The sequence below is a fragment of the Vitis vinifera genome, chromosome 14 (assembly GCF_030704535.1).
Source record: "Vitis vinifera cultivar Pinot Noir 40024 chromosome 14, ASM3070453v1".
Classification (NCBI taxonomy): domain Eukaryota; kingdom Viridiplantae; phylum Streptophyta; class Magnoliopsida; order Vitales; family Vitaceae; genus Vitis; species Vitis vinifera.
The window spans coordinates 16,446,880-16,461,336 of NC_081818.1; positions in this window are offsets into that span (position 1 = coordinate 16,446,880).

The following is a 14,457-nucleotide window of genomic DNA, read 5'->3' on the forward strand; positions in this document are numbered from 1 at the left end:
AGAAGGTTTTTAGTCTTTTTTTTAACACTTAAAAATAACTTTTTGGATAAAAAAATTTAAGTACTAAAAATATTAGAAGTATTTTTTTATAATTACTGTCAAACTTAGAGTTCGTTTGATAGTTATTTTAGAAACACTTCTAAAAAATTTAACACTCGAAAATTTTTATCATTCAAATGTTAGAAAAATTATAAACGTTTTCTAAAATTACTACCAAATGTATTCTTATAATCCATTTGATAGTATTTTTAAAAAATACTTTTAGCCTAAAAAGTGTTTTTGAAAAAAAAAAATCAAGCGTCGGAAAATTTAGGAAACATTTTTAAAAAATTTTTAAATTATTTATAATGTTGAAAAATCAATTTTTTTTTTTTTGGAGAAAAAACTTCATACAACATTTCATGAAAAAGCATTTATTAAATGCACTTCAAATAAAAATAATGTGAAATGCACTTGTATTCTAAAGTGGTTTTGACCATGTTAGTGAGAACTCCCATATAATTCATATTTACATTGAAACAACAAAATGAAATTAGGTCTTGTGCCAAATGCATTTACTTTTAACATAGGAAAATACAAATTCCATATAACTTTGAAAAAAACAACTTTAATATAAATAATAAAACTCTTTTTATAAAAGTTGTCTTTTCCATGAACAATTAGTAAATTGATTTATGAAAGAAATGAAATAGTAAAATATTAAAATATAGATAATTTTCATCATAGTTATTTAAAAAAAAAAATTGAAAGCTTAATTTTTTATAAATACTTAATTTTCATTTATGATGTTGCTTTTAAAAGATAACTTTCTTAGACATTGATTTTCTTAAGTTACAATTTTTAAATTATTTTATTTTTATTTTTAAAAACTTTATGATCTTTTACCGGATAGTTCTCTCTTGGACCTTGGCATGTGAAGATGGTGTGTTCTCTCTCTAAGAGACTAAATAGCTAAAGTTCCAAATCGTAAACCCTTAAGAGGGTTTATATAAGCTTACTTGTGGGCTTAAGTGACTCTAGCTCATTTTAAGCTTGGGTCACTTAATCTAACCCATTATGTCATAATTAATTAATTAATCATATTGGGCTCCAATTAATCAATTAATCTGGTCTAAAAGGACAATTCATAAGCTCTTATGCAATTTTACATATTTACTAAAATCCCATTATGCACATATATGAATAAAAAAAACTCAAATATTCCTCAAATAATGTGTCATCAAGGAATATGAACTCGAGCAAGAACCACTTGAATTCATAGGAAAATATTGACCCCTTCGAAATCTAATTTTAAAGATAACTCAACATCTCACTACAGAGAATCAATTGCACTCCAATATCGTACAATATTATATTGAAATAGGAAACTTGGATTCAAAACTTACTAACAACTGTATGCAAGCTTCCCATGAACTGGTGTTCATAATCTAATGAAGTGAATGTTATTAACCTCTATAGTCCTTGAGTCTCAAATCTTCTTATTATGTAATCAACTGACATACTTTAATTTTCTAAGAGTATATATCAAATTCCACTTAAGGAACTATTGTGGTTATAGTTTTCATGATCGCCTATCCTTAGTGTTAGAAAAATTAGGCTAATTCAATCTAAGGTAATCACCCTAGGAGAAAGGAGAGGGGTGGGGGAGAGGTAAATAGGGTGATGGTCTTTTTCTGCAAATTTAATTTATGTGAATACAAGAGACAATTATATGTAAATATATAATAAACAATATAAAGACAATTGCATATAAAGTAAAAGAGTAGGGAAGAGAGAATGCAAATACAAGATTTTTATAGTGGTTCGACGTAACCTGACCTATGTCCACTCTCCTCTAACTTCAATTCCAAGCTTAAGGTTCCACTAATTCAAGGCTTCCAAACCAAACCTTCAAGCAATACAATTGAATTATGGTTCCAATCCACCATCTTGAACTTTTGGCTCCAAGTACCCTTTAAAATCCTCAAGAGATATCTTACTCTTGAACAACCCCTCAAGGGATACCCCACACTTGAGAATCTTTAAGTGATACCTTACACTTAGATTCTTCATAAAGATTTACAAAAAAATAAGAAATATGATTCTCGTGCCCAGTTGGTGTACCTTGATTTTGGTCCCCTGATGGGAGTAATCAACAAAATTTATAACATATTACACCATGTACTAGGATAGCCTCGGCTAGCATAGCATAGTAGCTCTAGGATAGTTCACTGGGAAGGGTTTTCAATTTACAATTGATACCAATTCAAAGTTGAATGGGTGCCCTTTCATTTCAAGGTTAGCTTCAAAAGAAAACATAAACTTTGGTTGAAAAAGGTTTGGTTTCAAGCTAACGAAAAAGAAAGTAATGAGAATTACTTATAAAGAAAAACGTTTCTTGGAGTTTTAGGATCACTGGGGTTAAGCTCCTCATGCAAAAACAGAGCTCCGGTCACTTTGGTTCTTTTCCTCGCATTGGAGAATTAACATATAGTTCATTCTCCAACCGGTATTGTACAGATGCTTCCCTTTTATGAATTTCAACACTAATTCCCTCTCACTGATGCATCTTGCAATGGCTCGTGCCTCTCACCTAGCATTTTCCATTCAAGGTGATCATTAACCTTGGACTTCCCTTCTCAAGCTCGCAAGAGATAACTAATGGATGTCTCCTTAGAGTCCAAAAGCTTACCAAGTGTTGGCAATTCTAGAAAATCCTACCTTCAAGTCACCTCCCAAAGGCTTGCAAGAGGTAAACTAGTGCATCTCAATGGACGGAGATCACTTGCCTTACCAAGTGTTGGCCCAGGTGAATTGAAGGCGTTTTAAGTTAACTAAAAACATAGAAACCATAAACGGGTTACACTTCCTCTTCATTAACAACTGAAACAACAAAACTCTCAATTCTTGCATTCGACACTTACCCAGCTACCTTAGCTCCAAGAGACGAAAAGTCTAGCCACCCATTCTCTGAGGAAACATCCTCAGAGTTTGATTGGCTAGTAATGAAAAATACAATCAAATTGAGTAGGTAAGGCAGAGCAAAGCTCTGTATTTTACTTCCTTCAAAAACTATACAAAAGTTGATTCTCTAATAACAAGCTCCCGAGATGTCTCTGTAATGAAAATTACAATACAATATATAAGAGGTTATTCACCCTTTGTTCTTACTTAATAATTAAGGAATCCTATAATTGGTGGGTTACAAGGAGAAAATGGGGATTTAGACATCAAATATATGAAGCAAAATATCAAAAAATGTCGGTCACAAATATCTGGAAGCACTCAGGAGAATTTCGCAGGTGCACAAAATGGCTGCGAAATTTCGTAGACGTACAAGATGGCTGCGAAATTATTTCGCAACCAAAGGCTGATTTCGCAGCCTGGGAAATTGGCCTTCAGCTTGGTGTGATCGGCTTTCAATGGCTCTAACTTCTTCATTTCAACTCCGATTTAAAAATCGTTTGAAGCGTTGGATTGCTGAATTCCCGAGCTTCGAAACGACATATAGTATGCATCAAATGGACTTCAAAAAGTGCTCCAAAAGTGTCAAACAGTTGATGTCCTCTTGAATTCTTCATGTTAGATTTCTCTCTTTGCTTTCATCCTTGCATTCATGATTTGTTTATGGCAAAGGACTATAAAGCTCCAAAGCTTAGGTTCTTCATGTAAATGAGCTTCCAATTGCTTTGCCATGGATTCCATAGAGCTCTCCTTAATCTTAGATTGCTTTGGTGATCAAATTACTATCAAAAGCACCAAAACTTACACAATTTGATTAGAAACGATTGCAAAGGTCCTTAACATGCCAATTGAGTTAAAAGGTAATAACTACTACTCAAAAGTGTTTAAAAGAGTTAATTACAAACTATCAAATAGCACTTTTTGAGTAGTAATCAAAATAATATCACAAAATCCTAGTACAACACTTTTTCTTAAATGTACAAGCAAAACTAGGATTGAAAGTGCACTAATGATATGCAAGTTTTAGAACAATGGTGTACTAAAAAACACTCTCCCAATGCTCAAATATATTTAAGAAAGGTTTATGAAAGTTAAGCTCTCGAAACAATGAAGATTGGAACCTTTTTATAGAGGAAAAAATGTTAAATTAGTCATTGGACGTTTGACCGATCGAGTTGAGGGTCAACTGATTGACTAGCTATTAACATTTAATGTTTGATAGGTGACCGTTGGACCTTGACCACCCCTTAACCGGACCTTGATCAGACCTCAACTGGTTGAGGTTCAACCTTGACCAGTTGAGCAAGCGTTATGGAAGAGAAAGAAAGTTTTTACGAATGGTAGATGTGTAAGCAAAATCAAAAAAACCGACAAACCAATCTAAAGCAATCAAAACCGATTATATTAGTTCAATTTTCAATAATAAAAAAGGTTGGTTTGATTTGAGAATTTTGAAAATTGACCTTATTGATTCAATTTTCAATTTTCTTGTCTCCAAACTGGTAAGAACTAAACTAAATGATATTCTAAAGGCTATATATACTTGTTTAATATTTGATAATTTTTTTAATATTAGATTCTATTAAAGTCATTCATTATTTTTATATTATGGTCAAATTAATTCTAAATGCATTTAATATATTTTAACATCAAATCTAAATTGGTTTCATATAATTTTAAAAATAAATTAGATTTAAGGTATAATATAAACACAAATTAATAGGCTTTAAGCTCAAAACGAATACAAATCTACAACTGAGTTGAGGACTAAAAAAGACCATTACATTATATTGAAACCAATCCATGAAAATCGAATCAAATCAACCTCAAAAGGCTTGGTTTGGTTAAGGTTTTTTACTTCAAATCTAGTTAGTTTAGTTTTTATCACATATAAAACCAACTATATCGGTTTGGCTCATTCTTTACCCAAAAGCTTGACCAAATTGGCCTTCTTTACACCCTTAAAGAATAGGTATATTAAGAGTAAGACCATATTTGGAAATTTTATTTTAAAATCTTGGTTTGGTTAAGGTATTACACCTCATTGCCCTAATTACATATAAAATAAATTAAATAAATTTTTTTCTTTTCTTGACTTGCATAAAATCAAAATACAAGTTAATTTCTCATAAAAAATAAAATATAAAAATTTATATAAGTTTATTAATATGTAAATCATATTTATTATAATATAACTAAAAATTTTAAATAGATATAAGAGTTAATTTTCTAGTCTCATCCCACCTTTTTCATTATAGATTTGGGATGATCTAATATGTATTTAAATAATAAAGATAAAGTCATTAATGGTGAATCTAGAGATTGTCATAAAGAGGACTTTATCTTATTAATAAATTCACTTAAAAAATTCAATATACTTAATGTAATGAATCGCTCTTAACTATGTAGAATATTGTCTACTCCAAGTTCAAGAGATCCTCACGACTTTAAAATGTGATTATACGGTTAAGAAGAATTCGTACATAATAACATAAAAAACTTTTTTCTTATCCCATGTGACATATTACAATCAACCCCCATGTAGGTGTGGGAAAAACCTTGGATAACTATGTTCCCATGCCCTGGATTGTGTAGTGTGCATGCAAATCTATCATAGGCCCTTTAAATCTATCGTAGCGGATAAATGGATATTAAAAAACAATATGGATATCATAGAAGTCATGGATCTAGAGAATAAAACCACATACCTTTGATTCAAATGTTCTTGGATCGATTTTAATCTATGTAGATAACTCCAAAGTCGTAATGGATCTCGTAAACATCAGGATCTTCCGCCTGATGACTTTTCCTTATGTCTAGGCATTGAGATGGTGGAGATCTCAAGCGTGGAGGTTAGGGTTCTCTCTCTAGACTATACGGAGAAAATGGCAAGACATGGAAACTCTAACCTCTAAAGTGGTATTTATAAGCTTCCTACTAGGCTTAAGTGGACTTGGGTCACTTAATCTAGTCTAAAAAAAAGTTACTAATTGATTAATTAACCATACAAGGTTGTAATTAATCAATTAACCCAATCTAGAGACACCACTCACTTATCCCTACACACCTTGCATAATTACCAAAATTCCCTTATGCACAAAAGTGAACTAAAAACCTATCCAACCTTCATAAACCGTGCCACAAAGGAATATGATCACAAAATGGAGACCATTAGGACCCATAGAAGTATTGGCTCCCTCAGAATCAAATTCTAAAATTGACTCAATATCTCACTATAGAGAATCAACTGCACTCCAATACCCTATGTATATTACAACAAGACACCAAGTACTTGGGTCCATGACCTACTATCCATTGCATGTAAACTCCTTATGAGCTGGTGTCTATAATCCAATTAGGTAGTGTTATCACTTATAAAGATTACCTCTCAAATCATTGGGTTACTGATCTCACTTATTATGTGATCAAATAACATACTCTAACTTCAAGGAATATATGTCAAATTCCACTAAATAAATTACTATGGTCATATATTTTATGATCACATGTCCTTTAAATCAGCCAAGGGAACACACTATTTTAATCCCATGAGATATCATGGTGCCTCTATTGAGAATACCTGTTGTCATTAGCCTCCATCAACAGTGACCCAATCCTAGGGATACATGACCACTTTAGGGTCTCACTCATAGGTTAAAGTCTCCTATTGATTTTAGTACAGACTCAATATCCTCTGAAGGTTGAGAGCTCATTTAGTATAGTAACTTGGTGAATCATGATAATTGATAGCCTTGTGACAATTGATTTTACCATAGATCATGTCCAGTGTAAATCGCATACGTTAGTACACTCACCATGGGAAATCCATCTCAACGACCAAGACAAGTCATCCTTCTAATTAGGAGGTGATGCACTATAGTATCTATTGGATTGCCAAAATCCATGAAGCAATTATGAACAACTTATCTACTTACAAGGAACCCATGATTTGTATCTTTATAATGCAACTTCTATGCACACAAGTCATGTACATTGTAAGAGACACGGGTTGAATGCTTAAATCAATATCAATACACCAAAGGGATAGCAAGGGGATGGTTAAATTTAAATTTGTTACACCATGTCTTGCTTTTAGGGGCACAATCCCAACAAACTCCTACTAGCCCTAAAAGCAAATTGGGTATTGTAGAAAGAATTTACTCCACATTCACATCACCTCTCTATACTATCTTACAACAAGATATCACTTGCTCTCTATGTGTTTCCTTTTCTAATGGTACTTTAATTTTTTAGACTATGCCACCGTCCTACTGTTATCACATAACAGTATATTAGACGATATAACCAAAGGAACTACTCATAAGCCAAAAGGTTTCATTTGTTACTCTAGAAGCAACAAAAACCACTTAGAGTGTATACATTCCTAGAGATAGACCTATGAGAGTCCTCATTAGACTGAAAGTCTAATTCCTAGTACAAAAAAAGTAGCAACTTATCGCAAAGACTAACAAACATATAATCCCTTATTCTCCAAAGATACTGAGTATATGCTTGACATGCACCCAAAGCTCTAATAAGGAAATGAACAAATATTTACTCATTATTCCTACAACAAAACAAATATCTAGTCTAGCACATAGCATCACATACTTAAGACTATCCATCATAGAGTCATAAGATACCGTCTTATTGTGATCTCTCTCCATTGATGTCCAAGGACATTGATCCTGATAAAGACAACCCCAAAACCTAAAGGGTAAAAAACCCTTCTTGGAGTTTTGCATCATGTACTTGACCAAATGCTCATTAATGTAGGTGACATGACACAATTTTCTTATTTTTGTGGTCCTAAAAGACCTTAACCCCAAGAATATATTGTGTATTCCTCTAGATTTTCACCTAGAACTGAGTAGACTACCAGATCTTGATTGATGATAATATCCCTACATCATATTCAATGAGTAGATTGTCATCTACCTATAAAATCTTAGAGCATCACCATGCTTTCTTGTTCCTTCTTGTACACACAAGACCCTTTGCTATGAAAATGTTTGGTTGTTATATCTTATAAAAAAGACACACTACAATAGATAGGAGTAATCTAATGGATTTGAGTATGACCATTGTTGAAAAGGTTTTTCATAGTTGAAACAAAGTTTCAAAATATAACCTTTAGCTACAGTCTTAACCACATAAAACTCAAGCTTTTTGTCTACTCCTATATTCCTCTTGTAGACCAACTTACACCATGAGCCTTATCCCTTTACATGCTTCTATAGGAACCCAAGCTATGTTAGAATACAAAGATTCTAACTACCTCTTCATAGTTCATTGCCTTAAGTGAGCACAAACACTACTCATTACTTCATCATAATCTATGGGATATAAACCTTCTACTATGATGAGGCACTGGTGTACTAGAAATCATAGGAATGGTATGCCTTTAACCCTCTAGATCCATAGTATCCTATGCAATGTAGGACTATCTTCTAATAGATCACTCTTTGCCTTATTCCTCATCATATAGTCTTCATAAAAAATTTGACATTTGTGTTAGCAAATATCTTTTGATGATCCTGACTGTAAAAGTAATAACCCAAAAAACCTCTTATATATCCTATAAACTGATAAACCTCTTGAGAAAAAGATGTGTTACACAATCTATAAGACATATCCCTAAAAGAATATGGGGGAAAAAAAAAAGAGAAACCTATCCATAATCTCACTATGTCCATCCAAGTTGATATCTTATTTCCACATATCTATTTTGAAATAGAGACCTTGGTGCACATAACTGGGAAATAATGTCGTGCTTTAACGGAAAGAATCAAACTTACTAGACATATCACCCTGATCTAATCAAAGTAACTTGGTATGTATATCTAATAGGTTATTCGATCCCGCTTTAAATTTAATGAATGTATCCAAGAAATCATATTTCTTATGTGCATATCCAAAATTAGAGTAATCATCGTTAAAAGTGATGAAATACCCATACCCTCCCCATGCATGACCACTAAAAGTTTCATACATGTTAGTATGCACTAACTCCAAACATTCTTTGACTCTAGTCTTCTTGATCATTTTACCATTTATATAAGATTCGTAGATTGGAAGATCCTTTGGAATCAAAGAGTCCAAACTTTATCAATCTTTGGATCCTATTTAGATTAATATGACTTAGGTCTAGATACCAAATGTTTAATTAGCGCTAGGTTCAATCCTAAGATCTAACTATTCTGATTACTTGGCAAAGTGATAATGGAATAAAAATAAAAGAAGAGGATATTACCTCCCACTAACCTACATAACTAACTTTGCTTTTAAAGCTAAGGTAAGTATAATCCCATCATTTAACCTTCTCACTTATCGAATATCCTATAAGGACTTACAAACAGTGGGCCTAAAATCTATTCACCATAAATGGTGAAATTCATCACTAAATATTCAATAACGAGAAAATGATGTATACTTTTTTTTTTCCTTTAAGTAAATTGTGCATTCCCTTTCTAGTGTCCTAAAAAGTCACAAAGGAATCACTTGCCCTTGAGCTTGCTTTCTTATTCCTACTCTTGAACTTTCCTTATTTGTTGTTGTTGTTCTTCTTCTTGACAAGAGGACCTAAAGAACCTTTGACTTCCATATGAATACCTTAATCTTTGAGAATCCCCTTAGCCATCCCGAAGGAAAATGACAAGGTCTTTAAGATCATATGAATACTGGTGTCCATAACAATCATAAGAGTAGCTTGTCAAAGTTGACCTACCCTTATCACCATATAACTATTGCAAACTAGAAAGAGAATGTCAAAGTCTCTAGTAATAGACATGTCTTGCTATTGCAACACATTATCCATACTAGACACTTGGTCTTTTGATCCATCTAATATCACCTTGATATACCAATCTTTCCTTTTGTTGAGTTAGTTGATAAGGTTAGCTCTTCCTAAACTAGCTTCTATGTCATTAGTTACCATATCTAGAATAAAATGAGTCCAAATGATTAGTTGGGATTGGTCTATTGTGAGAAAAAGAGTGATGATAAAACCAACATGATATCGGTAAGAAAGAATATAACCAAGCATATGACATAATTGAGCATCCAAGGCAACTGGTAATTAATTTAGCAAAAATGTAGTGATCTCAAATTACATATATTTTTGTAAGGTATTTTAGTATCATAAGAATCAAGTCTAAGGTGGGCAGGTCATGACCTAATTTCTAGTTAGAAACCCTCTCAGATTGATCTTCCTTCCTTGACCATGAAAGGTATTTAATGGTAAAATCAATATAACTTTTATTTGGCCCATTGACTATGCAGGTGGGACTGTAGTGGGTGATTCGACCACTTCAAATCCAATGATAAGTGTATAACCATTGTCTTTGAACTATCAATGTCAACAAGTAAGGAACCCTACCGGTAAAGTGGTTGCTTCCACTATAGATATGTCTAATCTCGTCCTAATGAGGAGTCCATATCCCTTGATTCCTAGGGACCAACCCACCGGTGAGGTGGTGATGAACCCAAATCAAGATAATCTCAACTATGGAGGTCGTGAGCTTGTCTAATGTCCTCTCCCACTTAATCTTTTGAGATAAATAAGAACATTTTAAAACCATTAGTAATTTCCCTAATGAATAAATTATTTACTTTGAAATTCTTAAAAAATATTTATTTCCTAATTGAAAACCTAGTGTAATAGGAGAATACCAACATGAAAAATTTAAAATTTCCATGAGAGTAATTTTTAAAAAGAATTTTGATAAAATATCCACTCTCAAAATTTTAAAATCTATTTTCATAAAATTCTCCTTCTATACACAATTCTAATTAATAAATATTTTATCTAGGAAATGTTTCAAAGAAATTTATTTCCATCAAATTACTAAGCATTTTGGTAATAATCTTTTAATGATAAATTATCTCTAATGAATATTTTCAAAATATTTATTTTCCAAATTGGAAGCTCTTGTATAATAAGGAAATTACCAATCTTGAGAGAACCTTATCCAAGAAAAGAACTTTTGCTTCTCATATTCAAAAATCCTCATAAGATTTACTTTCCTTATTCCTTACACTTTTCCACTTAATAAATATTTGTAGGGGAATTTCATAATAATTTATTCCGTTAAATACTGTCAAAAATAGAACATTTTCGTAATTACTTAATGAATAAAATATTCTCTATGAAAAACTCCCAAAAAATGTTTATTTCCAAAAAGGAATTAAACAATCCATTATATAAAGTATTTTTCAAAATATTTTATATCTCCATAAAATTACTAAAACTTTCCAAAATTATTTTGGTAACCTTTTTTTTAATCATAAATTCTCTGTCATGAGATTTTCCAAATCCGTTATTTATCTTTTAAATCAAGACTCCTATACTAAAAGAATTGTTTTCTTATTCCTTATCATTGAACTATTCAAATAGAATGGTTTTCTCCTTCTTTCTGGAGGGAGAGCCTAGAGGACCAACTATAAATATAGTTTTCCTTCTCTCACTGAGAAAAAACAAGAAAACCTTCTAAAGTTTAATAAACAAATAGTTCTAAAGAAATAACAATCTTCTTAGCAATAACCGGTTTAAATAAATAATCTTGAAAAATTTATTCTCATGAAAATTAACTAAGAATACAAAAAAAAAAAAAAAAAAAAAAAAACCTTTCTTTGGGTGCTAATATTTATTTTGGTAACCATTCTTTGGGTGCTAATATTTATTTTGGTAACCATTCTTAATTATAAATTATTGATCATGGATTTCCAAAATTAACTTATTTTCTTTAAATCGGAATCTTGTGCAAAATAGGAAAAATACTATTTTACAAAGATTTGGAAAAAATAATAGTTTTTCTATAAAAAAGAGAGATTTTATTCTTAGAGATCTCAAAGATTTGAGAAGATTTAAAATAAAATTAAAATCTATAAAAAAAAATAATTTTAAAAAGGTAAGAAAGCTCTTAATCATTTTCCAACTTATTATTTTTTTTAAAAAATAAAATTTCATAACCATGCACGTTTCATTTAAATAAGTTTTCCAAATTTGAAAAAACAAGAAAATTTATTTTCAATTAAGAATATCAAAATATCTTGAAGCCGCATATGCAATTAATCAAGAGCATATAATAAAAAAAAAATGAATAAATAAATAGAAACTTTTCTCATGGCTTTTAGGGATCCTATTGAATATTTGTTTATTAAAATTTGAATAAAATCCAAATTACCAAAAATAGTCATACAACTAAAGATAGGGTTAATGAAAATTGAAAAACCCAAAAGGCCCAATTGCCACCAAAATGAGCCCAAAAGGAGATGCCCAAAATTCATCCCAAACAACCAAAAGGAATTGGGCTAGTATGCAATGCAATAACAATATGCTTTTTGCACAGTATTACTTTGATTGGTCATATCTCCATCATTTCAACTCCAAATTGTGATCTGTTTGAAGCATTGGATTCTTGAATTCCTAAGCTTCAAAACCATAGGTCATTTTCCATAGGAAACTCAATGTAAGAGGTCCTGACTTTGGCTTAAAATGGACGTCCCTATGTTGTAATGCACTTTATGCAACCTTATTTCAATTGACCATATCTCCCTCATTTCAACTCCAAATTGCTATTCGCTTGAACAATTGAATTTGTGACTTCCTAAGCTTTAAATCCATATGTTTGCTTGCCTTAAGAAACTATTGTAAGGTAGTCCCAATTTTAAGTTTAATTTGATATCATTATGCAACCATGGATCTCAAAATAAGAACTTCCAAGAATCCTTCTTTCTTCTTTAACCACCATAGAATCTCAAAAAGAACTTTTAAGATTCTTTATTTTCTCTTAGGTCACCATAGATGGATACAAAAAAAAACTAAAAATTTTGCAATAATAAAAATTTATATGCTCCTATAATGGAGCTTACAACCTATTTATTGAAAAGAAAATTTTTTCACAACCAAATAAAAATCTTATGCCCCTTAATGGGGTGTACAACCTAATCTAGAGAATGAAAAGGCATAGATGATATCACAATTATAATCAATCAATCCAAATATATTGATATATTTCATTGTTTCATTCATTCATCCCCTAAGGCCATGGGATGAATAAGACAACTGTAAAACAGAATTAGCACCCTATAATAGATTTAACATGCTAGAACCTACCTTAAGGCTCTGATAACAGTTGTTGGGAACCTCAAATAACTCGGTTCCCATGTCCTAGATTGCGTAAGGTGCATGTAAATCTATTATAGGCCCTCTAAATTTATTGCAAATGATAAACAGGAATTCAAAAACAATATGGATATCATAGAAATTATAGATTTAGAGAATGAAGTCACATACCTTTGATTCGAATGTTTCTGGATCAATTCCAATTGATGTAGATAACTTTAAAGTCGTAATGGATCTCGTAAACACCATGATCTTCTACACGATGACTCTTCCTTGTGTCTAGGCATTGAAATGGTAAAGATCTTAAGGATGGAGACTAGGGTTCTCTCTAGACTATAGGAGGAAAATGGCAAGATATAGAAACTCTAACTCCTGAAGGGGTACTTATAGGCTTCCAACTAGGCTTCTTAAGCCCACCATGAGCTTGGGTCACTTAATCTAGCCCAAAAAATGTCACTAATTGATTAATAACCATACAAGGCCATAATTAATCAATTAACCCAATTTAAAGATACCACTCACTTATCCTTATGCAACCTTGCATAATTACTAAAATACCTCTTATGTTCAAAATTTAACTAAAAACTCATCCAACCCTCATAAACCGTGCCATCAAGGAATACAAGTTCAAAGTGGGGACCATTAAGACCCATACGAGTATTGGCTCCTTTAGAATCAAATTCTAAAATTGACTCAACATTCCACTATAGAAAGTCAACTGCACTCTAGTACCCTATGTATAATACAATGATACACTAAGTGATCGAGTTTGTGACCTATTATCCACTGCATGCAGACTCCCCACGAACTGGTATCCGTAATCTAACAAGGTAGTGTTATCACCTATAAAGATTACCTTTCAAATCATTGAGTTACTGATCTCACTTATTATGTGATCAAATGACTTACTCTAACTCCAAGGAGCATATGCCAAATTCCACTAAAGGAATTATTATGGCCATATATTTCATGATCACATATCCTTTAGATCACCTAAGGGTACGCACTATCTCAATCCCATGAAATATCATAGTGTCTCTATTGAGAATACCTGTTGTCACCAACCTCCATCAACAATGACCCAATCCATAAAGATATATAACCACTTTAGGATCTCACCCATAAGTCAAAGCGTCCTATTAATTTTAGCATAGGTTCAATATCCTTTCAAGGTTTAGAGTCCTTACAGTATAGTAGTTTGATGACTTATGACAATTGATAGCCTTGCACCATGATTTACCATAGGTCTTGTCTAGTGTGCATCACATACACTCGTATTCAACATGGAAACCATCCCAACAATCAAGACAGGTCATCCCTCCATTTAGGAGGTGATGCACTACAGTCTCTACTAGATTGTCCAAATTCATGAATCGACTGTGGACAAA